Below are 26,543 nucleotides of genomic sequence, written 5' to 3' on the forward strand. Positions count from 1 at the left end.
GTATCAGTTTGTACGATATGTGCACAGTATCCTGGTGATACCTCTCCAACTTTAGTAATCCTATTTCCTAAGGTATATCGATACCGGAAAGATTTTCCTCTACTGGCTATGTGGCGTACGAGCTCTGTATCTGTAGGCATTCTATCTGCTCTGTGTGAAAAGGTCATGGTAAGGTTGCTCCATGACACTTCCCAATTTCCCGGTTTTCTGGGATTGGAGATATTAAAACATAAGAGGGACCTATCCACATGGTATTGGTGGAGCTTCAAACTAGGAGGGCTGGAGATGTTAAACCTCCGATCCACCGGTCTCCCACCACTTAGCTCAAGTACCTCCCCTAACGTTAAAGGAAATGGTACTAGCCCTGATTTGCTGTGACCCTGAGGTACTTGAGAACATACCCAACAATCTGTTTGGTTTAACACGTTACCCACTAAGGAGTGATAGTCACTCAATGGATGCCGGTCCATATGGATATTAAAACTAGATTGGCATTTCTTTATGCATCCATCTTCAACCAGATTATCACAGAGCCTACAGATACAATTTTCTTCAGCTAACAATCCATCACAATTTCTTCTATCGGATCGTTTTCTGATACTCGCCTTTGCTTGTTGGTTTGGTTGATCTTGGAAAACTACGCCTCCATCATCATAATCGGAACCCATTCCAGAACCTCTCTCGACCTCTATGGTACTCTCGCCGGAACAGACTGCTCTGGTCAACATCATGGTTAACATCAAAATCCAGATCACAGTCTCTTGGGGCAAGTCCATCTTTGAGGAGGAAATAGAGAAGAATGAGAAGGGGGAAAAAGAAATTTTAAGGGAGAGGAGCTGGGAAGTGGAGAAAAACAATAAAAGGGAGAGGGGAGTCGACAACTGCTTCCGGTCTTCAAGGCTCAGGTGCCGCCTCAGTCCTCCTGGAACAGACACTCTAGTGATACAACCTCTACCGTCTGTTCCTTATCACGGGACTTCTCTGGATCAGCAACCTTTTTGCAGTGGGATGAATGGACCCAAGTCTCTCTCTCAGCAACCTTCAATGCTGTGGTGCTAGTCAATAAGACCTGGTATGGTCCTTCCCATCTATCAATAAGACAACCTGAGCGTAGAAAATTTCGTATCATTACATAATTCCCAGGTTCAATGTCATGACAATTACTATCTGGTAAATCAGGAATCACCAACTTCAGATTATCATTTTGATTCCTCAACTGTTTACTCATGTTAATTAAGTATTTTACAGTTACTTCATTGTTACATTTCAAATCATCCTGAGGGTTAATCATGACATGCGGTTGTCGACCAAACAAGATTTCAAAAGGAGACAGATTAAGAGGGGACCTGGGAGTGGTTCTGATGCTATACAAAACAATGGGTAAAGCTTCTGGCCACGTCAATCCTGTCTCTGTCATTACTTTACTCAATTTATTTTTAATAGTGCTGTTCACTCTTTCGACCTTCGCACTCGCCTGTGGACGGTACGGAGTGTGCAGCTTGCTATCAATACCCATTAATTTACACATTCCTTGAAAGACATCACCTGTAAAATGGGTACCCCTATCACTTTCGATGATTCTAGGGATACCATATCTACATACAAATTCCTGCACAATTTTCTTAGCTGTAAACATGGCAGTATTTGTAGCTGCTGGAAATGCTTCGACCCAATTCGAGAAAACGACTATACAGACAAGTACATATTTCAAATTTCGACATGGGGGTAATTGAATGAAGTCAATTTGTATTACCTGGAAAGGGCCGCCGGCAGGTGGGATATGGGATGGTTCTGTAGGTATTGCTTTTCCAATATTCTTTCTCAGACAGGTAAGGCATGACATTGCTCTTTTACCCGCATGAGAGGAGAATCCTGGGGCGCACCAGTATGCTCTTACCAATTTGCACATCCCCTCCTTGCCTAGATGAGTCAGCCCGTGAGCTGCTTCAGCCAGACATGGAAGGTATGCCCTGGGGGCCACCGGTTTACCATGTCCATCCGTCCAGAGCCCTGAGGACTCCTGGCCATATCCCTTTGCCTTCCAGACTGCTCTTTCCTGTGTGGAACACAAATTCTGCATCTCACACAACTTCTGTGTGTTGATGGTATTAAATACCATCAGTTGTGTGGTGTCTGTCTGTATGGGGGTAGCAGCTGCAAGCTTTGCGGCTTCGTCTGCTCGGCTGTTACCAAGGGATACTGGGTCTTGGCTATATGTATGTGCTTTACATTTGATAACAGCCACTCTGTCGGGTTCCTGTATCGCTGTTAGAAGCCTTTTTATATGAGCTGCATGCGCTATCGGTGTGCCAGCTGCCGTCATGAAATTTCTGAGCCGCCATAGGGCTCCGAAATCATGGACTACCCCGAACGCGTATCTGGAATCGGTGTAGATATTGGCAGACTTACCCTTAGCCAATTCACATGCTCTGGTTAGGGCGACCAGTTCAGCAACCTGGGCTGAGTGAGGTGGGCCTAGCGGTTCCGCTTCTATGGTGTCTTGGTCATCTACGACTGCGTATCCAGTACACAAGTCTCCCGAGTCTGACTGTCTGTGACAACTACCGTCCGTGTAGAACGTGAGTTCTGCATCTTCCAGTGGATTGTCACTGATGTCAGGCCTTGCGGTAAAATTTTGGGTCAAATATTCCATACAATCATGTGTATCTTCCTTTGCATTAAATCCTCCTTCCCCATCACTCTCACCTCCCACCCTTTGTGCCTGATCAGGCACACCTGGGAGAAATGTTGCAGGGTTTAATGCGCTGCATCTCCTTATGGTGATGTTTACTGGGGCCATTAATGCCAATTCCCATCTCGTAAACCTTGCTGATGAGACGTGTCTGGTTTGGGCAGAATTCAATAAGGCAGATACCGCATGCGGTGTATGGATTGTGAGGTTGTGGCCTAGCACGACATCTTCGCTTTTTGTCACTAGCAATGCTATCGCCGCAACGCTACGCAAGCATGTGGGGAGGGATCGCGCTACCGTATCTAGCTGAGCGCTGTAATATGCAACTGGCCTGCTGGCATCACCGTGTTTTTGTGTTAGTACACCTGCTGCGCACCCAGCACTTTCTGTTCCGTATAGTTCAAAGGGTTTCCCATAGTCTGGCATACCTAGTGCTGGTGCCTGCGTTAGGCATTGCTTGAGTCTCTCAAATGCTGTTTCAGATTCGTCTGTATGCGAAATCCGATCAGGTTTGTTTGAAGAGACCATTTCCTGCAAAGGTAGCGCCAATATGGAAAACCCTGGGATCCAATTACGGCAATACCCACACATTCCTAGAAACGTCCTGATCTGTTGCTGGGTTTGTGGCAGTGTCATGTCTCTAATGGCTTGGATTCTATCAGCGGTCAGGTGTCTCAGTCCTTGTGTTAGACAGTGTCCCAAATATTTTACCTTAGTTTGGCATAATTGCAACTTGTCTTTGGAAACCTTGTGACCTGTGTCTGAAAGATGAAACAGGAGCTGTTTCGTATCTTTCAGAGAAGCTTCCAATGAATCAGAACACAGTAGTAGATCATCCACGTACTGTATCAACACTGATCCACTCTCCGGTTGGAAAGACTGTAAACAATCATGCAAAGCCTGGGAAAATATACTTGGACTATCTATGAAACCTTGGGGTAACCGAGTCCACGTGTATTGGACTCCTCTGTATGTGAATGCAAACAAATATTGGCTGTCAGGGTGCAGATGTACCGAAAAGAATGCGGAGCAGAGGTCAATAACAGTGAAAAATTTGGCAGTGGGAGGAATTTGCATTAGGATGACAGCTGGATTAGGCACTACGGGGAACTGACTCTCAACTATTTTGTTAATCCCCCTTAGATCTTGCACTAGCCTGTAACCCCTCCCCCCCACTCTTTTTAACAGGGAAGATGGGACTATTTGCTGTGCTGGACGTTCTTACTAGAATGCCCTGTTGTAGCAAGCGCTCTATTACGGGAAAAACTCCTAACTCCACCTCTGGCTTCAGAGGATACTGTGGGATTTTTGGAGCTATCCTACCGTCTTTTACTTGTACAACTACTGGAGCTACATTTGCCATTAATCCAGTGTCCTGTCCATCTTTTGTCCAAAGTGACTCTGGTATCTGAGATGTCATCTCTTCTACTTGGGATGGATTCCTATTTGTCATAATGGAATGTGACATTAATTTTGATGGGGAGTCTAACATGTCTCGTACTTCCTGAGCGTGATTCTCAGGGATGTCCAAGAATACACCTTCAGGAGTACAATAAATGACGCAACCCATTCTACATAGTAAGTCTCTTCCCAGGAGATTAGTTGGTGCCGATGCAGCCAGCAAAAAGGAATGCTTGGTATGCAAAGGCCCTATTGTAATCTCGGCTGGTTTGCTAACAGGGTAGTGCTGGACTACTCCTGTTACTCCCATGGCTGGAATTGTCCTACCAGTGGTTCTCATGCCCACTGTCGAATTTATCACTGACTTGGCCGCCCCTGTGTCTACAAGAAAGTTTAAAGTTTTTCCAGCTACATTGATTGCAATCTCTGGTTCACTTCCAAGGCTGGCAATCAACTTAACTGGCTGCAGATTACAGGTATGGCCACACCCCTATTGGGTATGCTGACCTCCCTGAATCCCGCTGGCAGCAACTACTTGTGAGGGAGTTAGCTGGGAACTACCAGAGGCATGCCAATCTCTGTTCGGGGGGTATCTTTTTGTTTCCCCTGTATGTGGCTCAAAACTCCGCCTCTGTGGACCCTGCTCCCAATGTCGTGTGTTGTGTTGTTGTCTAGGGGGTTGAAAAGATCTTTGTACATTCTTTGTTCTACATTCTCGTGCAAAGTGTCCCGGTCTGTTACAAGAAAAACATGTTATTACACTTGTCTTACCCACAGGATTCGGTGGTACATACGCAGGCTGCCTTGTGGTCAGCGCCTGTATACTTACTGACATCAACTTATCACTTTGCGACTCCCTGTGCCTAGTGATATTTCTGTCGTGATCAATAGCAGCCTCTCTCAATGTGGACACTGACAGACCTCGCCAGCATGGTTGCGTGGTTTGTACCCTAGCTTTTAATGTTTCTTTCAAACCATCCATCAGTACAGATACTGCTACTTCTCGATGGTTTGGGTTGGTCTTAATGTCTTCTATACCAGTGTACTTTGCCATTTCTAATAGTGCCCGGTGAAAATATTCTGTTGCCGTTTCGGACTCCTTTTGCTTAATGGAAAATATTTTATTCCATTTAACAACGGCTGGGAAATACTCCTTTAGCTGTAAATTTATCCTTTTTACATTATCCTTGTTGTACACGTCTGTAAGCGGTACATCTTTATCCAATGCACAGTCAGCTAAAAATTGAGTTGCGTCAACATTGGAAGGTAAACAAGCTCTTAGCAGTATCTGCCAATCCTTGTTGTTGGGTTCTACAGTGTTACCTAGATCCCTGATGTATTTTTGGCTAGCAACTAAATCCTTCCTGGGGTCAGGAAATTCGGACACTATTGTTCTTAATTCCATTCTGGAAAATGGAGTGTACATGGCAATGTTCCTTATGGGAGTGGCTCCAGACACATCTGTTTTTCCATTGGGAACTGCTATTACCCTTACAGGAGCAATTCTAACAGCCTCTTCCTGTGTAGATTCTACAGCTTGTTGTGGTACAATTGTTTCAGTGTAGTGCATGGTGCCGTACTTACCCGTTGACACGACCTCACCTATCCCTCCGCTAGGGGCTTTCACTAATCTCGTGGGTGTCGCTGTGCCTACTGTGGTCTCTGCTATGGTGGCTGCAAGAGAGAGAGCTGAAATTGTTGCTGAATCGTCTTCTTGATCACACTCCTGAGGAAGGTTCAAAACAGGGTACATCTTGCACGGGTTAATACTTGCATGAGTTATTTGGTTAACATCATTAACATTTACAAGGTTACTAAGAGTTTTTGTTTTATAACCCAGTGCGTTTCTCTCCGTAATCAACTTCTCTCCTGCAATGTATGGTGGAGGAGGAGCTGTGGCTATCAGCTTCCTGACTGCCCCAGATCCTGCCGCCAGAGCCAAACCTCTCTGTATCTCACCTTCCTGGTGCCATAACTGTAAATAATCATGATGCTGAATTCGTCTCTTTGCTGATTTTACGAGACATATCCTCCTCCTTAAATTTTGTAACACTTCTGGACTAAAGCTACCTATTCTTGGGAATTTGTCCCTGTCTTGTACAGTCATTCTCTCCCATTCATCACATAAAGATTCGGTGTGACTTCCATATTTTTCACACATTACATATCGTGCCGACCCAACTGGTCGGTTCACAGAATCAACCTGAACCAGGGTTGATCGCCCCCTACCTGAGCAACTGGCCCCCATAGTCTGCAGGTGTTGCTTAGTCCTCCTTGGATCTCTGTATCAAGGTTTTCAGCAAGCCTTTTCAGACATCCAAATTACTCCACAGTAGGCCGGCGGTGGCGGTTTACCGAGTACCCCACTCACTCGCCCACCTCGACCAATACGACCTGATCACACCGACGTGGTGCTGGCGTACTCGATACAGGGCCCCTATGGAACCTTCAGTTTACTGGAACATATGAGGGTTACCCGCAGGACACTTACTCTTTCCAGTAAAGTTGGGGTTGTTAGATAGTTCCTGAGTGACCAGCGAACTTCCCTTCCAAAAATAAAAAATTACACAAATCACGTCAGAATGTACAAATAGCGTTTGTGACCACTTTACTCTAATGGTATTAGGTCAGATTACTAACTACTGCACACAATTACGTGTGGTCCAATCGTTCAGTACACAAGCACTACTTGTTATGTACTGAAAGATCAATGGAATCGATGTTTCCGGCCGCGATTCCTTCAGCAAGAGCTTGTATGGCCTATATGGGTTCTGCACCAACGCCCCCAGGGGTTGTGCCACTGGACTTTTATAGCGGACCTTTTACCTTACGACCTCCTGGTCTTGTTACCTTATGACCTCCTGGTCTTGTTACCTTATGGTCCGCTATACTCTAATGCTCAAATATTATTTAACCAGGGATGCCTCCCTAGCCACCGTATATGTCACTTACACGTATGTCCCTTGACGAGTACCCGGCTTTCCTTTTGGTTCCACCTTAAAGTTGTATAAACTTATGTATACAAAACCACACTCACTCAACACATGTACACTTTGTTTCTATATCTATTTCTGCGCAGAAATTGTCTTCAGTCCAACAGTGTTACCAATTAGGAGCAGGATCTGTTAAACTAAATTTCAGATTTTTCCAAAAATAGATTTGCGTTATTTACCGCTTCGCGTTATCTACCGCTGTGCGTTACTTATCGCTTTGCGCTAATTATCGCTTTGCGCTAATTCAACTTTTCGTGACTTGAGCTACGTGGGCGTAACCGGACGCTACGTTGCGTAGTGAACGCTGCGTGCGTCTGCCTTTGGATTGCGTACGCTAGTCTTTGTTAGCGACACGTGTACGCAATGCAAAAGATCCACCGTAACACAATATATACTTTTATCAATGTAAATGATCCCTGATCATCTACCGCAATCCACACTGACTGCCTTGTATCTCAGACAAATCGTGTGTTGTTCTATACTTTAACTATTACCTCTACTATGAAATAACAGCAAATCTCTTTTAGCACTTTCTATCAACTATAAAAATTGGCAAACAGGAATAGTGATATACGAAATTGAAAAAAAGAAATGCAGATAAATGTATGCGTGCGTGTATACGCAAGACAGAAGAGAAATAAACAGTTTTAAAAGACACAAGCGTTTTGTTCTTACTTCCGGTTCCCGGATTCCTTCAGCACTCTTTATCTAAGCGAAGCAGACGCTTATCCCGTCAGCACTGCGAGACAACCTCCCACCCTTTGCTGGGGGGATAATGTCTGCTGATCTACCTAGTGCAGATATGAGAAGGATAGGACGAGTCCCCAATTGACAATGCTAAATTCCTTTTGTCGTAATTATAACCCTTTATGAAGTCTAAGAACACTGTACGCTGTTTACTTAAGAAGTACCGTAATGGTACGCTATTTGCGTAACGATCGCTCAGCAGTAAGCGAGACGCTCAAGCGTCACGTTCGCTCACGGCCCAGTGATCACAGAACACGTTATTGGTTATCACTAGAGTAATGATTCGCGGTAGCGTAGCGTACGCTCGAGACCACGAGTAGGTCACCAGCGATGCAGACGCTCACAGCGCTATACCTTTATGTATAAACCTTATACTAAAGAAATACACAGAATACCTTAATGTGAGTACAGGGTGTAAGTGCAACCTTGTGTAACCTGACTAACTACAAGGCTGCTTGAGCGTCACCGACGCTCAAGTGAACACTTAATACTATAGAAAATACACAGATACTGGTTTAGGGTCCAAAGCCTATCAACTGTATTATATCTAATATACTTGTAAAAAGGGGATAACAGTACAAATGATACACTACAATATAACAGAGACTTCCTAACCACAGAACTAAACAATAAATACAAAAAGACAATACTACACTGACCTAAATGCAATACAATACAATACTATAATACTATGAGAGATATAAGAGAAAAGAGGAGAGAGATAGAGAGAGACGGGGAGAGATGAGAGAAATTGGCTCACAGAAAGACAATGATTACGGAGAGAAACTTACGCACAAAGGGTATGATCGCCTGCGCCTCGATATCCAGCTCCCGGCTATCAGCAGATAACCGTTGATGAGAGAGTGAGAGTTGGATATGGTCGGCCTGCCTATTTATGCCCCACACACAATGCAATCTCATGGTCCTACAATCCCATTGTCCATTGGCCGAAGGAATTCGGCCCTGCATCATAACAAAAGGTCATAGGGTGATTCATACAGGTGGGCTGTGACGATTTCCAACAGCTCAGGTGGGTGGGAAACTGGGTTTCCCGCCGCATACCTGAGTATGTGTAAATAATAGAAATGGACATAAACTTCTTATGTCCATAACTATTCGCACGAGCGATTAATACGCTCCAAACCAACACCGGAATATTACTAATTAAATACTCTTCCGATGGGTACCAAACACTGCTGTATGATTCCTGTCAGACCCTTCGTACAATACAAAGAGGGATTCCTTTAAACAGGGACCTTCTATTTTAACCAAACTTTCAGAATCTATCAAGGGGACCATGATCTACAAACTACATTAATTGTGAACATTTGTAACGAATGAGTCGCACGCTACGACTACATAAACTCTACCGTAAATACGCATACCGCGCCTGCGAGTGCACGCTATCGCGGGTATGCGCCTTCACGGGAGAGCGTACGCATGCGCAGCGCGGACCAGTGTGCGGTGCAAATATGGCAACGTGCATAGAGACATTTTTCTGACTTTGACAGGAGAGGGTAATATGAAATATGAATGAGGCAATGAGAGAGATATATAGAGGGAGTAATGTGATATGGAGAGGGTAATATGAAATATGAATGAGGCAATGAGAGAGATATAGAGGGAGCAATGTGATATGGAGAGGGTAATATGAAATATGAATGAGGCAATGAGAGAGATATAGAGGGAGCAATGTGATATGGAGAGGGTAATATGAAATATGAATGAGGCAATGAGAGAGATATAGAGGGAGCAATGTGATATGGAGAGGGTAATATGAAATATGAATGAGGCAATGAGAGAGATATAGAGGGAGCAATGTGATATGGAGAGGGTAATATGAAATATGAATGAGGCAATGAGAGAGATATAGAGGGAGCAATGTGATATGGAGAGGGTAATATGAAATATGAATTAGGCAATGAGAGAGATATAGAGGGAGCAATGTGATATGGAGAGGGTAATATGAAATATGAATGAGGCAATGAGAGAGATATAGAGGGAGCAATGTGATATGGAGAGAGTAATATGAAATATGAATGAGGCAATGAGAGAGATATAGAGGGGGCAATGTGATATGGAGAGGGTAATATGAAATATGAATGAGGCAATGAGAGATATATAGAGGGGGCAATGTGATATGGAGAGGGTAATATGAAAGATGAATGAGGCAATGAGAGAGATATAGAGGGAGCAATGTGATGTGGAGAGGGTAATATGAAATATGAATGAGGTAATGAGAGAGATATATAGAGGGAGCAATGTGATATGGCGAGGGTAACATTAAATATGAATGAGGCAATGAGAGAGATATAGAGGGAGCAATGTGATATGGAGAGGGTAATATGAAATATGAATGAGGTAATGAGAGATATATAGAGGGGGCAATGTGATATGGAGAGGGTAATATGAAATATGAATGAGGCAATGAGAGAGATATATAGAGGGAGTAATGTGATATGGAGAGGGTAATATGAATGAGGCAATGAGAGAGATATAGAGGGAGCAATGTGATATGGAGAGGGTAATATGAAATATGAATGAGGCAATGAGAGAGATATAGAGGGAGCAATGTGATATGGAGAGGGTAATATAAAATATGAATGAGGCAATGAGAGATATATAGAGGGGGCAATGTGATATGGAGAGGGTAATATGAAAGATGAATGAGGCAATGAGAGAGATATAGAGGGAGCAATGTGATATGGAGAGGGTAATATGAAAGATGAATGAGGCAATGAGAGAGATATACAGGGAGCAATGTGATATGGAGAGGGTAATATGAAAGATGAATGATGCAATGAGAGAGATATAGAGGGTGCAATGTGATATGGAGAGGGTAATATGAAAGATGAATGAGGCAATGAGAGATATATAGAGGGAGCAATGTGATATGGAGAGGGTAATATGAAAGATGAATGATGCAATGAGAGATATATAGAGGGGGCAATGTGATATGGAGAGGGTAATATGAAATATGAATGAGGCAATGAGAGAGATATATAGAGGGAGTAATGTGATATGGAGAGGGTAATATGAATGAGGCAATGAGAGAGATATAGAGGGAGCAATGTGATGTGGAGAGGGTAATATGAAAGACGAATGATGCAATGAGAGAGATATAGAGGGGGCAATGTGATATGGAGAGGGTAATATGAAATATGAATGAGGCAATGAGAGAGATATAGAGGGGGCAATGTGATATGGAGAGGGTAATATGAAATATGAATGAGGCAATGAGAGATATATAGAGGGGGCAATGTGATCTGGAGAGGGTAATATGAAAGATGAATGAGGCAATGAGAGAGATATACAGGGAGCAATGTGATATGGAGAGGGTAATATGAAAGATGAATGATGCAATGAGAGATATATAGAGGGGGCAATGTGATATGGAGAGGGTAATATGAAATATGAATGAGGCAATGAGAGAGATATATAGAGGGAGTAATGTGATATGGAGAGGGTAATATGAATGAGGCAATGAGAGAGATATATAGAGGGAGCAATGTGATGTGGAGAGGGTAACATGAAATATGAATGAAGCAATGAGAGAGATATAGAGGGAGCAATGTGATATGGAGAGGGTAATATGAAAGATGAATGAGGCAATGAGAGATATAGAGGGAGCAATGTGATATGGAGAGGGTAATATGAAATATGAATGAGGCAATGAGAGAGATATAGAGGGAGCAATGTGATATGGAGAGAGTAATATGAAATATGAATGAGGCAATGAGAGAGATATAGAGGGGGCAATGTGATATGGAGAGGGTAATATGAAAGATGAATGAGGCAATGAGAGAGATATAGAGGGAGCAATGTGATGTGGAGAGGGTAATATGAAATATGAATGAGGTAATGAGAGAGATATACAGAGGGAGCAATGTGATATGGAGAGGGTAACATGAAATATGAATGAGGCAATGAGAGAGATATAGAGGGAGCAATGTGATATGGAGAGGGTAATATGAAATATGAATGAGGCAATGAGAGAGATATAGAGGGAGCAATGTGATATGGAGAGGGTAATATAAAATATGAATGAGGCAATGAGAGAGATATAGAGGGGGCAATGTGATCTGGAGAGGGTAATATGAAAGATGAATGATGCAATGAGAGATATATAGAGGGGGCAATGTGATATGGAGAGGGTAATATGAAATATGAATGAGGCAATGAGAGAGATATATAGAGGGAGTAATGTGATATGGAGAGGGTAATATGAATGAGGCAATGAGAGAGATATAGAGGGAGCAATGTGATATGGAGAGGGTAATATGAAATATGAATGAGGCAATGAGAGAGATATAGAGGGAGCAATGTGATATGGAGAGGGTAATATAAAATATGAATGAGGCAATGAGAGAGATATAGAGGGGGCAATGTGATCTGGAGAGGGTAATATGAAAGATGAATGAGGCAATGAGAGAGATATACAGGGAGCAATGTGATATGGAGAGGGTAATATGAAAGATGAATGATGCAATGAGAGAGATATAGAGGGAGCAATGTGATGTGGAGAGGGTAATATGAAAGATGAATGATGCAATGAGAGATATATAGAGGGGGCAATGTGATATGGAGAGGGTAATATGAAATATGAATGAGGCAATGAGAGAGATATAGAGGGAGCAATGTGATGTGGAGAGGGTAATATGAAATATGAATGAGGCAATGAGAGAGATATAGAGGGAGCAATGTGATGTGGAGAGGGTAATATGAAATATGAATGAGACAATGAGAGAGATATAGAGGGAGCAATGTGATATGGAGAGGGTAATATGAAATATGAATGAGGCAATGAGAGAGATATAGAGGGAGCAATGTGATATGGGGAGGGTAATATGAAATATGAATGAGGCAATGAGACAGATATAGAGGGAGTAATGTGATATGGAGAGGGTAATATGAATGAGGCAATGAGAGAGATATAGAGGGAGCAATGTGATATGGAGAGGGTAATATGAAATATGAATGAGGCAATGAGAGAGATATAGAGGGAGCAATGTGATATGAAGAGGGTAATATAAAATATGAATGAGGCAATGAGAGAGATATAGAGGGGGCAATGTGATCTGGAGAGGGTAATATGAAAGATGAATGAGGCAATGAGAGAGATATACAGGGAGCAATGTGATATGGAGAGGGTAATATGAAAGATGAATGATGCAATGAGAGATATATAGAGGGGGAAATGTGATATGGAGAGGGTAATATGAAATATGAATGAGGCAATGAGAGAGATATATAGAGGGAGTAATGTGATATGGAGAGGGTAATATGAATGAGGCAATGAGAGAGATATAGAGGGAGCAATGTGATGTGGAGAGGGTAATATGAAATATGAATGAGACAATGAGAGAGATATAGAGGGAGCAATGTGATATGGAGAGGGTAATATGAAATATGAATGAGGCAATGAGAGAGATATAGAGGGAGCAATGTGATGTGGAGAGGGTAATATGAAAGATGAATGAGGCAATGAGAGAGATATAGAGGGAGCAATGTGATATGGGGAGGGTAATATGAAATATGAATGAGGCAATGAGAGAGATATACAGGGAGCAATGTGATATGGAGAGGGTAATATGAAAGATGAATGATGCAATGAGAGATATATAGAGGGGGCAATGTGATATGGAGAGGGTAATATGAAATATGAATGAGGCAATGAGAGAGATATATAGAGGGAGTAATGTGATATGGAGAGGGTAATATGAAATATGAATGAGGCAATGAGAGAGATATAGAGGGAGCAATGTGATATGGAGAGGGTAATATGAAATATGAATGAGACAATGAGAGAGATATAGAGGGAGCAATGTGATATGGAGAGGGTAATATGAAAGATGAATGATGCAATGAGAGATATATAGAGGGGGCAATGTGATATGGAGAGGGTAATATAAAATATGAATGAGGCAATGAGAGAGAGATATAGAGGGAGCAATGTGATATGGAGAGGGTAATATGAAATGTGAATGAGGCAATGAGAGAGATATAGAAGGAGCAATGTGATATGGAGAGGGTAATATGAAATATGAATGAGGCAATGAGAGAGATATAGAGGGAGCAATGTGATATGGAGAGGGTAATATGAAATATGAATGATGCAATGAGAGATATATAGAGGGGGCAATGTGATATGGAGAGGGTAATATGAAATATGAATGAGGCAATGAGAGAGAGATATAGAGGGAGCAATGTGATGTGGAGAGGGTAATATGAAATATGAATGAGGCAATGAGAGAGATATAGAGGGAGCAATGTGATGTGGAGAGGGTAATATGAAATATGAATGATGCAATGAGAGATATATAGAGGGGGCAATGTGATATGGAGAGGGTAATATGAAATATGAATGAGGCAATGAGAGAGAGATATAGAGGGAGCAATGTGATGTGGAGAGGGTAATATGAAATATGAATGAGGCAATGAGAGAGATATAGAGGGAGCAATGTGATGTGGAGAGAGTAACATGAAATATGAATGAGGCAATGAGAGAGATATAGAGGGAGCAATGTGATATGGAGAGGGTAATATGAAATATGAATGAGGTAATGAGAGAGATATAGAGGGAGTAATGTGATGTGGAGAGGGTAATATGAAATATGAATGAGGTAATGAGAGAGATATAGAGGGAGTAATGTGATGTGGAGAGGGTAATATGAAATATGAATGAGGTAATGAGAGAGATATAGAGGGAGCAATGTGATATGGAGAGGGTAATATGAAATATGAATGAGGTAATGAGAGAGATATAGAGGGAGTAATGTGATGTGGAGAGGGTAATATGAAATATGAATGAGGTAATGAGAGAGATATAGAGGGAGTAATGTGATGTGGAGAGGGTAATATGAAATATGAATGAGGTAATGAGAGAGATATAGAGGGAGTAATGTGATATGGAGAGGGTAATATGAAATATGAATGAGGCAATGAGAGAGATATAGAGGGAGCAATGTGATATGGAGAGGGTAATATGAAATATGAATGAGGTAATGAGAGAGATATAGAGGGAGTAATGTGATGTGGAGAGGGTAATATGAAATATAAATGAGGCAATGAGAGATATATAGAGGGAGCAATGTGATATGGAGAGGGTAATATGAAATATGAATGAGGTAATGAGAGAGATATAGAGGGAGTAATGTGATGTGGAGAGGGTAATATGAAATATGAATGAGGCAATGAGAGAGATATAGAGGGAGCAATGTGATATGGAGAGGGTAATATGAAATATGAAAGAGGTAATGAGAGAGATATAGAGGGAGTAATGTGATGTGGAGAGGGTAATATGAAATATAAATGAGGCAATGAGAGATATATAGAGGGAGCAATGTGATATGGAGAGGGTAATATGAAATATGAATGAGGTAATGAGAGAGATATAGAGGGAGTAATGTGATGTGGAGAGGGTAATATGAAATATGAATGAGGCAATGAGAGAGATATAGAGGGAGCAATGTGATATGGAGAGGGTAATATGAAATATGAATGAGGCAATGAGAGAGATATAGAGGGAGCAATGTGATATGGAGAGGGTAACATGAAATATGAATGAGGCAATGAGAGAGATATAGAGGGAGCAATGTGATATGGAGAGGGTAATATGAAATATGAATGAGGCAATGAGAGAGAGATATAGAGGGAGCAATGTGATGTGGTGAGGGTAATATGAAATATGAATGAGGCAATGAGAGATATATAGAGGGAGCAATGTGATATGGAGAGGGTAACATGAAATATGAATGAGGCAATGAGAGAGATATATAGAGGGAGCAATGTGATATGGAGAGGGTAATATGAAATATGAATGAGGCAATGAGAGAGATATAGAGGGAACAATGTGAGATGGAGAGGGTAATATGAAATATGAATGAGGCAATGAGAGAGATATAGAGGGAGCAATGTTATGTGGAGAGGGTAATATGAAAGATGAATGAGGCAATGAGAGATATATATAGAGGGAGCAATGTGATATGGAGAGGGTAATATGAATGATGAATGAGGCAATGAGAGAGATATAGAGGGGGCAATGTGATGTGGAGAGGGTAATATGAAAGATGAATGAGGCAATGATAGAGATATAGAGGGAGCAATGTGATATGGAGAGGGTAATATGAAAGACGAATGAGGCAATGAGAGAGATATAGATGGAGCAATGTGATGTGGAGAGGGTAATATGAAATATGAATGAGGCATTGAGAGATATATAGAGGGAGCAATGTGATATGGAGAGGGTAATATAAAATATAAATGAGGCAATGAGAGAGATATAGAGGGAGTAATGTGATATGGAGAGGGTAATATGAATGATGAATGAGGCAATGAGAGATATATAGAGGGAGCAATGTGATATGGAGAGGGTAATATGAAAGATGAATGATGCAATGAGAGAGATATAGAGGGAGTAATGTGATGTGGAGAGGGTAATATGAAATATGAATGAGGCAATGAGAGAGATATAGAGGGAGCAATGTGATATGGAGAGAGTAATATGAAATATGAATGAGGCAATGAGAGAGATATAGAGGGAGCAATGTGATATGGAGAGGGTAATATGAAATATGAATGAGGCAATGAGAGAGATATAGAGGGAGCAATGTGATATGGAGAGGGTAATATGAAATATGAATGAGGCAATGAGAGAGATATAGAGGGAGCAATGTGATATGGAGAGGGTAATATGAAATATGAATGAGGCAATGAGAGAGATATAGAGGGAGCAATGTGATATGGAGAGGGTAATATGAAATATGAATGAGGCAATGAGAGATATATAGAGGGGGCAATGTGATATGGAGAGGGTAATATGAAAGATGAATGAGGCAATGAGAGAGATATAGAGGGAGCAATGTGATATGGAGAGGGTAATATGAAAGATGAATGAGGCAATGAGAGATATATAGAGGGAGTAATGTGATATGGAGAGGGTAATATGAAATATAAATGATGCAATGAGAGAGATATAGAGGGAGCAATGTGATATGGAGAGGGTAATATGAAATATGAATGAGGCAATGAGAGAGATATAGAGGGAGCAATGTGATATGGAGAGGGTAATATGAAATATGAATGAGGCAATGAGAGAGATATAGAGGGAGCAATGTGATATGGAGAGGGTAATATGAATGAGGCAATGAGAGAGATATAGAGGGAGCAATGTGATGTGGAGAGGGTAATATGAAATATAAATGATGCAATGAGAGATATATAGAGGGGGCAATGTGATATGGAGAGGGTAATATGAAATATGAATGAGACAATGAGAGAGATATAGAGGGGGCAATGTGATGTGGAGAGGGTAATATGAAAGAGGCAATGAGAGAGATATACAGGGAGCAATGTGATGTGGAGAGGGTAATATGAAATATGAATGAGGCAATGAGAGAGATATAGAGGGAGCAATGTGATATGGAGAGGGTAATATGAAATATAAATGATGCAATGAGAGAGATATAGAGGGAGCAATGTGATATGGAGAGGGTAATATGAATGAGGCAATGAGAGAGATATAGAGGGAGCAATGTGATGTGGAGAGGGTAATATGAAATATAAATGATGCAATGAGAGATATATAGAGGGGGCAATGTGATATGGAGAGGGTAATATGAAATATGAATGAGACAATGAGAGAGATATAGAGGGGGCAATGTGATGTGGAGAGGGTAATATGAAAGAGGCAATGAGAGAGATATACAGGGAGCAATGTGATATGGAGAGGGTAATATGAATGAGGCAATGAGAGAGATATAGAGGGAGCAATGTGATATGTAGAGGGTAATATGAAATATGAATGAGGCAATGAGAGAGATATAGAGGGAGCAATGTGATATGGAGAGGGTAATATGAAATATGAATGAGGCAATGAGAGAGATATAGAGGGAGCAATGTGATATGGAGAGGGTAATATGAAATATGAATGATGCAATGAGAGAGATATAGAGGGAGCAATGTGATATGGAGAGGGTAATATGAAATATGAATGAGGCAATGAGAGAGATATAGAGGGAGCAATGTGATGTGGAGAGGGTAATATGAAATATGAATGAGGCAATGAGAGAGATATAGAGGGAGCAATGTGATATGGAGAGGGTAATATGAAATATGAATGAGGCAATGAGAGAGATATAGAGGGAGCAATGTGATATGGACAGGGTAATATGAAATATGAATGAGGCAATGAGAGCGATATAGAGGGGGCAATGTGATATGGAGAGGGTAATATGAAATATGAATGAGGCAATGAGAGAGATATAGAGGGAGCAATGTGATATGGAGAGGGTAATATGAAATATGAATGAGGCAATGAGAGAGATATACAGGGAGCAATGTGATATGGAGAGGGTAATATGAATGAGGCAATGAGAGAGATATACAGGGAGCAATGTGATGTGGAGAGGGTAATATGAAATATGAATGAGACAATGAGAGATATATAGAGGGGGCAATGTGATATGGAGAGGGTAATATGAAATATGAATGAGGCAATGAGAGAGATATATAGAGGGAGCAATGTGATGTGGAGAGGGTAATATGAAATATGAATGAGGCAATGAGAGAGATATAGAGGGAGCAATGTGATATGGAGAGGGTAATATGAAATATGAATGAGGCAATGAGAGAGATATAGAGGGTGCAATGTGATATGGAGAGGGTAATATGAAATATGAATAAGGCAATGAGAGAGATATAGAGGGAGCAATGTGATATGGAGAGGGTAATATGAAATATGAATGAGGCAATGAGAGAGATATAGAGGGAGTAATGTGATATGGAGAGGGTAACATGAAATATGAATGAGGCAATGAGAGATATATAGAGGGGGCAATGTGATATGGAGAGGGTAATATGAAAGATGAATGAGGCAATGAGAGATATATAGAGGGAGTAATGTGATATGGAGAGGGTAATATGAAATATAAATGATGCAATGAGAGAGAGATAGAGGGAGCAATGTGATATGGAGAGGGTAATATGAATGAGGCAATGAGAGAGATATAGAGGGAGCAATGTGATGTGGAGAGGGTAATATGAAATATAAATGATGCAATGAGAGATATATAGAGGGGGCAATGTGATATGGAGAGGGTAATATGAAATATGAATGAGACAATGAGAGAGATATAGAGGGGGCAATGTGATGTGGAGAGGGTAATATGAAAGAGGCAATGAGAGAGATATACAGGGAGCAATGTGATATGGAGAGGGTAATATGAATGAGGCAATGAGAGAGATATAGAGGGAGCAATGTGATATGTAGAGGGTAATATGAAATATGAATGAGGCAATGAGAGAGATATAGAGGGAGCAATGTGATATGGAGAGGGTAATATGAAATATGAATGAGGCAATGAGAGAGATATAGAGGGAGCAATGTGATATGGAGAGGGTAATATGAAATATGAATGATGCAATGAGAGAGATATAGAGGGAGCAATGTGATATGGAGAGGGTAATATGAAATATGAATGAGGCAATGAGAGAGATATAGAGGGAGCAATGTGATGTGGAGAGGGTAACATGAAATATGAATGAGGCAATGAGAGAGATATAGAGGGAGCAATGTGATATGGAGAGGGTAATATGAAATATGAATGAGGCAATGAGAGAGATATAGAGGGAGCAATGTGATATGGACAGGGTAATATGAAATATGAATGAGGCAATGAGAGCGATATAGAGGGGGCAATGTGATATGGAGAGGGTAATATGAAATATGAATGAGGCAATGAGAGAGATATAGAGGGAGCAATGTGATATGGAGAGGGTAATATGAAATATGAATGAGGCAATGAGAGAGATATACAGGGAGCAATGTGATATGGAGAGGGTAATATGAATGAGGCAATGAGAGAGATATACAGGGAGCAATGTGATGTGGAGAGGGTAATATGAAATATGAATGAGACAATGAGAGAGATATAGAGGGGGCAATGTGATATGGAGAGGGTAATATGAAATATGAATGAGGCAATGAGAGAGATATATAGAGGGAGCAATGTGATGTGGAGAGGGTAATATGAAATATGAATGAGGCAATGAGAGAGATATAGAGGGAGCAATGTGATATGGAGAGGGTAATATGAAATATGAATGAGGCAATGAGAGAGATATAGAGGGTGCAATGTGATATGGAGAGGGTAATATGAAATATGAATAAGGCAATGAGAGAGATATAGAGGGAGCAATGTGATATGGAGAGGGTAATATGAAATATGAATGAGGCAATGAGAGAGATATAGAGGGAGTAATGTGATATGGAGAGGGTAACATGAAATATGAATGAGGCAATGAGAGATATATAGAGGGGGCAATGTGATATGGAGAGGGTAATATGAAATATGAATGAGGCAATGAGAGAGATATAGAGGGAGTAATGTGATATGGAGAGGGTAATATGAAATATGAATGAGGCAATGAGAGAGATATAGAGGGAGTAATGTGATATGGAGAGGGTAATATGAAATATGAATGAGGCAATGAGAGATATATAGAGGGGGCAATGTGATATGGAGAGGGTAATATGAAATATGAATGAGGCAATGAGAGAGATATAGAGGGAGCAATGTGATATGGAGAGGGTAATATGAAATATGAATTAGGCAATGAGAGAGATATAGAGGGAGTAATGTGGTATGGAGAGGGTAATATGAAATATGAGGCAATGAGAGAGATATACAGGGGGCAATGTGATATGGAGAGGGTAATATGAAATATGAATTAGGCAATGAGAGAGATATAGAGGGAGCAATGTGATATGTAGAGGGTAATATGAAATATGAGGCAATGAGAGAGATATACAGGGGGTAATGTGATATGGAGAGGGTAATATGAAATATGAGGCAATGAGAGAGATATAGAGGGAGCAATGTGATATGGAGAGGGTAATATGAAATATGAATTAGGCAATGAGAGAGATATAGAGGGAGTAATGTGGTATGGAGAGGGTAATATGAAATATGAATTAGGCAATGAGAGAGATATAGAGGGAGTAATGTGGTATGGAGAGGGTAATATGAAATATGAAAGAGGCAATGAGAGAGATATAGAGGGAGCAATGTGATATGGAGAGGGTAATATGAAATATGAATGAGGCAATGAAAGAGATATAGAGGGAGCAATGTGACATGGAGAGGGTAATATGAAATATGAATGAGGCAATGAGAGAGATATAGAGGGAGCAATGTGATATGGAGAGGGTAATATGAAATATTAATGAGGCAATGAGAGAGATATAGAGGGAGCAATGTGATATGGAGAGGGTAATATGAAATATGAATGAGGCAATGAGAGAGATATAGAGGGAGCAATGTGATGTGGAGAGGGTAATATGAAAGATGAATGAGGCAATGAGAGAGAGATATAGAAGGAGCAATGTGATATGGAGAGGGTAATATGAAATATGAATGAGGCAATGAGAGAGATATAGAGGGAGCAATGTGATGTGGAGAGGGTAATATGAAATATGAATGAGGCAATGAGAGATATAGAGGGAGCAATGTGATATGGAGAGGGTAACATGAAATATGAATGAGGCAATGAGAGAGAGATATAGAAGGAGCAATGTGATATGGAGAGGGTAATATGAAATATGAATGAGGCAATGAGAGAGATATAGAGGGAGTAATGTGATATGGAGAGGGTAATATGAAATATGAATGAGGCAATGAGAGAGATATAGAGGGAGCAATGTGATATGGAGAGGGTAATATGAAATATAAATGATGCAATGAGAGAGATATAGAGGGAGCAATGTGATATGGAGAGGGTAATATGAAATATGAATGAGGCAATGAGAGAGATATAGAGGGAGCAATGTGATATGGAGAGGGTAATATGAAATATGAATGAGGTAATGAGAGAGATATAGAGGGGGCAATGTGATGTGGAGAGGGTAATATGAAATATGAATGATGCAATGAGAGAGAGATATAGAGGGAGCAATGTGATATGGAGAGGGTAATATGAAACATGAATGAGGTAATGAGAGATATATAGAGGGAGCAATGTGATATGGAGAGGGTAATATGAAAGATGAATGAGGCAATGAGAGAGATATAGAGGGAGCAATGTGATATGGAGAGGGTAATATGAAAGATGAATGAGGCAATGAGAGAGATATAGAGGGAGCAATGTGATATGTAGAGGGTAATATGAAAGATGAATGAGGCAATGAGAGATAAATAGAGGGGGCAATGTGATATGGAGAGGGTAATATGAAATATAAATGAGGCAATGAGAGATAAATAGAGGGGGCAATGTAATATGGAGAGGGTAACATGAAATATGAATGAGGCAATGAGAGAGATATAGAGGGAGCAATGTGATGTGGAGAGGGTAATATGAAATGTGAATGATGCAATGAGAGATATATAGAGGGGGCAATGTGATATGGAGAGGGTAATATGAAAGATGAATGAGGCAATGAGAGAGATATAGAGGGAGCAATGTGATATGTAGAGGGTAATATGAAAGATGAATGAGGCAATGAGAGATAAATAGAGGGGGCAATGTGATATGGAGAGGGTAATATGAAATATGAATGAGGCAATGAGAGATAAATAGAGGGGGCAATGTAATATGGAGAGGGTAACATGAAATATGAATGAGGCAATGAGAGAGATATAGAGGGAGCAATGTGATATGTAGAGGGTAATATGAAAGATGAATGAGGCAATGAGAGAGATATAGAGGGAGCAATGTGATATGTAGAGGGTAATATGAAAGATGAATGAGGCAATGAGAGATAAATAGAGGGGGCAATGTGATATGGAGAGGGTAATATGAAAGATGAATGAGGCAATGAGAGAGATATAGAGGGGGCAATGTGATATGGAGAGGGTAACATGAAATGTGAATGATGCAATGAGAGATATATAGAGGGGGCAATGTGATATGGAGAGGGTAATATGAAAGATGAATGAGGCAATGAGAGAGATATAGAGGGAGCAATGTGATATGTAGAGGGTAATATGAAAGATGAATGAGGCAATGAGAGATAAATAGAGGGGGCAATGTGATATGGAGAGGGTAATATGAAATATGAATGAGGCAATGAGAGATAAATAGAGGGGGCAATGTAATATGGAGAGGGTAACATGAAATATGAATGAGGCAATGAGAGAGATATAGAGGGAGCAATGTGATATGGAGAGGGTAATATGAAATATTAATGAGGCAATGAGAGAGATATAGAGGGAGCAATGTGATATGGAGAGGGTAATATGAAATATGAATGAGGCATTGAGAGAGATATAGAGGGGGCAATGTGATATGGAGAGGGTAATATGAAATATGAATGAGGCAATGAGAGAGATATAGAGGGAGCAATGTGATATGTAGAGGGTAATATGAAATATGAATGAGGCAATGAGAGATATATAGAGGGGGCAATGTGATATGGAGAGGGTAATATGAAAGATGAATGAGGCAATGAGAGAGATATAGAGGGAGCAATGTGATATGGAGAGGGTAACATGAAATGTGAATGATGCAATGAGAGATATATAGAGGGAGCAATGTGATATGGAGAGGGTAATATGAAATATGAATGAGGCAATGAGAGATATATAGAGGGGGCAATGTGATATGGAGAGGGTAATATGAAATGTGAATGATGCAATGAGAGAGATATAGAGGGAGCAATGTGATATGGAGAGGGTAATATGAAATATGAATGAGGCAATGAGAGATATATAGAGGGGGCAATGTGATATGGAGAGGGTAATATGAAAGATGAATGAGGCAATGAGAGAGATATAGAGGGAGCAATGTGATATGGAGATGGTAACATGAAATATGAATGAGGCAATGAGAGAGATATAGAGGGAGTAATGTGATATGGAGAGGGTAATATGAAATATGAATGAGGCAATGAGAGAGATATAGAGGGGGCAATGTGATATGGAGAGGTAATATGAAATATGAATGAGGCAATGAGAGAGATATAGAGGGAGTAATGTGATATGGAGAGGGTAACATGAAATATGAATGAGGCAATGAGAGAGATATAGAGGGAGTAATGTGATATGGAGAGGGTAATATGAAATATGAATGAGGCAATGAGAGAGATATAGAGGGAGCAATGTGATATGGAGAGGGTAATATGAAATATGAATGAGGCAATGAGAGATATATAGAGAGGGCAATGTGATATGGAGAGGGTAACATGAAATGTGAATGATGCAATGAGAGAGATATAGAGGGAGCAATGTGATATGGAGAGGGTAATATGAAATATTAATGAGGCAATGAGAGATATATAGAGGGAGCAATGTGATATGGGAAGGGTAATATGAAATATGAATGAGGCAATGAGAGAGATATAGAGGGAGCAATGTGATATGGAGAGGGTAATATGAAAGATGAATGAGGCAATGAGAGAGATATAGAGGGAGCAATGTGATATGGAGAGGGTAATATGAAATATGAATGAGGCAATGAGAGAGATATAGAGGGAGCAATGTGATATGTAGAGGGTAACATGAAATGTGAATGATGCAATGAGAGAGATATAGAGGGAGCAATGTGATATGGAGAGGGTAATATGAAATATGAATGAGGCAATGAGAGATATATAGAGGGAGCAATGTGATATGGAGAGGGTAATATGAAATATGAATGAAGCAATGAGAGAGATATAGAGGGAGCAATGTGATATGGAGAGGGTAATATGAAATATGAATGAGGCAATGAGAGATATATAGAGGGGGCAATGTGATCTGGAGAGGGTAATATGAAAGATGAATGAGGCAATGAGAGAGATATACAGGGAGCAATGTGATATGGAGAGGGTAATATGAAAGATGAATGATGCAATGAGAGAGATATAGAGGGAGCAATGTGATGTGGAGAGGGTAATATGAAAGATGAATGATGCAATGAGAGATATATAGAGGGGGCAATGTGATATGGAGAGGGTAATATGAAATATGAATGAGGCAATGAGAGAGATATAGAGGGAGCAATGTGATGTGGAGAGGGTAATATGAAATATGAATGAGGCAATGAGAGAGATATAGAGGGAGCAATGTGATGTGGAGAGGGTAATATGAAATATGAATGAGACAATGAGAGAGATATAGAGGGAGCAATGTGATATGGAGAGGGTAATATGAAATATGAATGAGGCAATGAGAGAGATATAGAGGGAGCAATGTGATATGGGGAGGGTAATATGAAATATGAATGAGGCAATGAGACAGATATAGAGGGAGTAATGTGATATGGAGAGGGTAATATGAATGAGGCAATGAGAGAGATATAGAGGGAGCAATGTGATATGGAGAGGGTAATATGAAATATGAATGAGGCAATGAGAGAGATATAGAGGGAGCAATGTGATATGAAGAGGGTAATATAAAATATGAATGAGGCAATGAGAGAGATATAGAGGGGGCAATGTGATCTGGAGAGGGTAATATGAAAGATGAATGAGGCAATGAGAGAGATATACAGGGAGCAATGTGATATGGAGAGGGTAATATGAAAGATGAATGATGCAATGAGAGATATATAGAGGGGGAAATGTGATATGGAGAGGGTAATATGAAATATGAATGAGGCAATGAGAGAGATATATAGAGGGAGTAATGTGATATGGAGAGGGTAATATGAATGAGGCAATGAGAGAGATATAGAGGGAGCAATGTGATGTGGAGAGGGTAATATGAAATATGAATGAGACAATGAGAGAGATATAGAGGGAGCAATGTGATATGGAGAGGGTAATATGAAATATGAATGAGGCAATGAGAGAGATATAGAGGGAGCAATGTGATGTGGAGAGGGTAATATGAAAGATGAATGAGGCAATGAGAGAGATATAGAGGGAGCAATGTGATATGGGGAGGGTAATATGAAATATGAATGAGGCAATGAGAGAGATATACAGGGAGCAATGTGATATGGAGAGGGTAATATGAAAGATGAATGATGCAATGAGAGATATATAGAGGGGGCAATGTGATATGGAGAGGGTAATATGAAATATGAATGAGGCAATGAGAGAGATATATAGAGGGAGTAATGTGATATGGAGAGGGTAATATGAAATATGAATGAGGCAATGAGAGAGATATAGAGGGAGCAATGTGATATGGAGAGGGTAATATGAAATATGAATGAGACAATGAGAGAGATATAGAGGGAGCAATGTGATATGGAGAGGGTAATATGAAAGATGAATGATGCAATGAGAGATATATAGAGGGGGCAATGTGATATGGAGAGGGTAATATAAAATATGAATGAGGCAATGAGAGAGAGATATAGAGGGAGCAATGTGATATGGAGAGGGTAATATGAAATGTGAATGAGGCAATGAGAGAGATATAGAAGGAGCAATGTGATATGGAGAGGGTAATATGAAATATGAATGAGGCAATGAGAGAGATATAGAGGGAGCAATGTGATATGGAGAGGGTAATATGAAATATGAATGATGCAATGAGAGATATATAGAGGGGGCAATGTGATATGGAGAGGGTAATATGAAATATGAATGAGGCAATGAGAGAGAGATATAGAGGGAGCAATGTGATGTGGAGAGGGTAATATGAAATATGAATGAGGCAATGAGAGAGATATAGAGGGAGCAATGTGATGTGGAGAGGGTAATATGAAATATGAATGATGCAATGAGAGATATATAGAGGGGGCAATGTGATATGGAGAGGGTAATATGAAATATGAATGAGGCA

The sequence above is a fragment of the Pseudophryne corroboree genome, chromosome 4, assembly GCF_028390025.1.
Source record: "Pseudophryne corroboree isolate aPseCor3 chromosome 4, aPseCor3.hap2, whole genome shotgun sequence".
NCBI classification, from domain to species: domain Eukaryota; kingdom Metazoa; phylum Chordata; class Amphibia; order Anura; family Myobatrachidae; genus Pseudophryne; species Pseudophryne corroboree.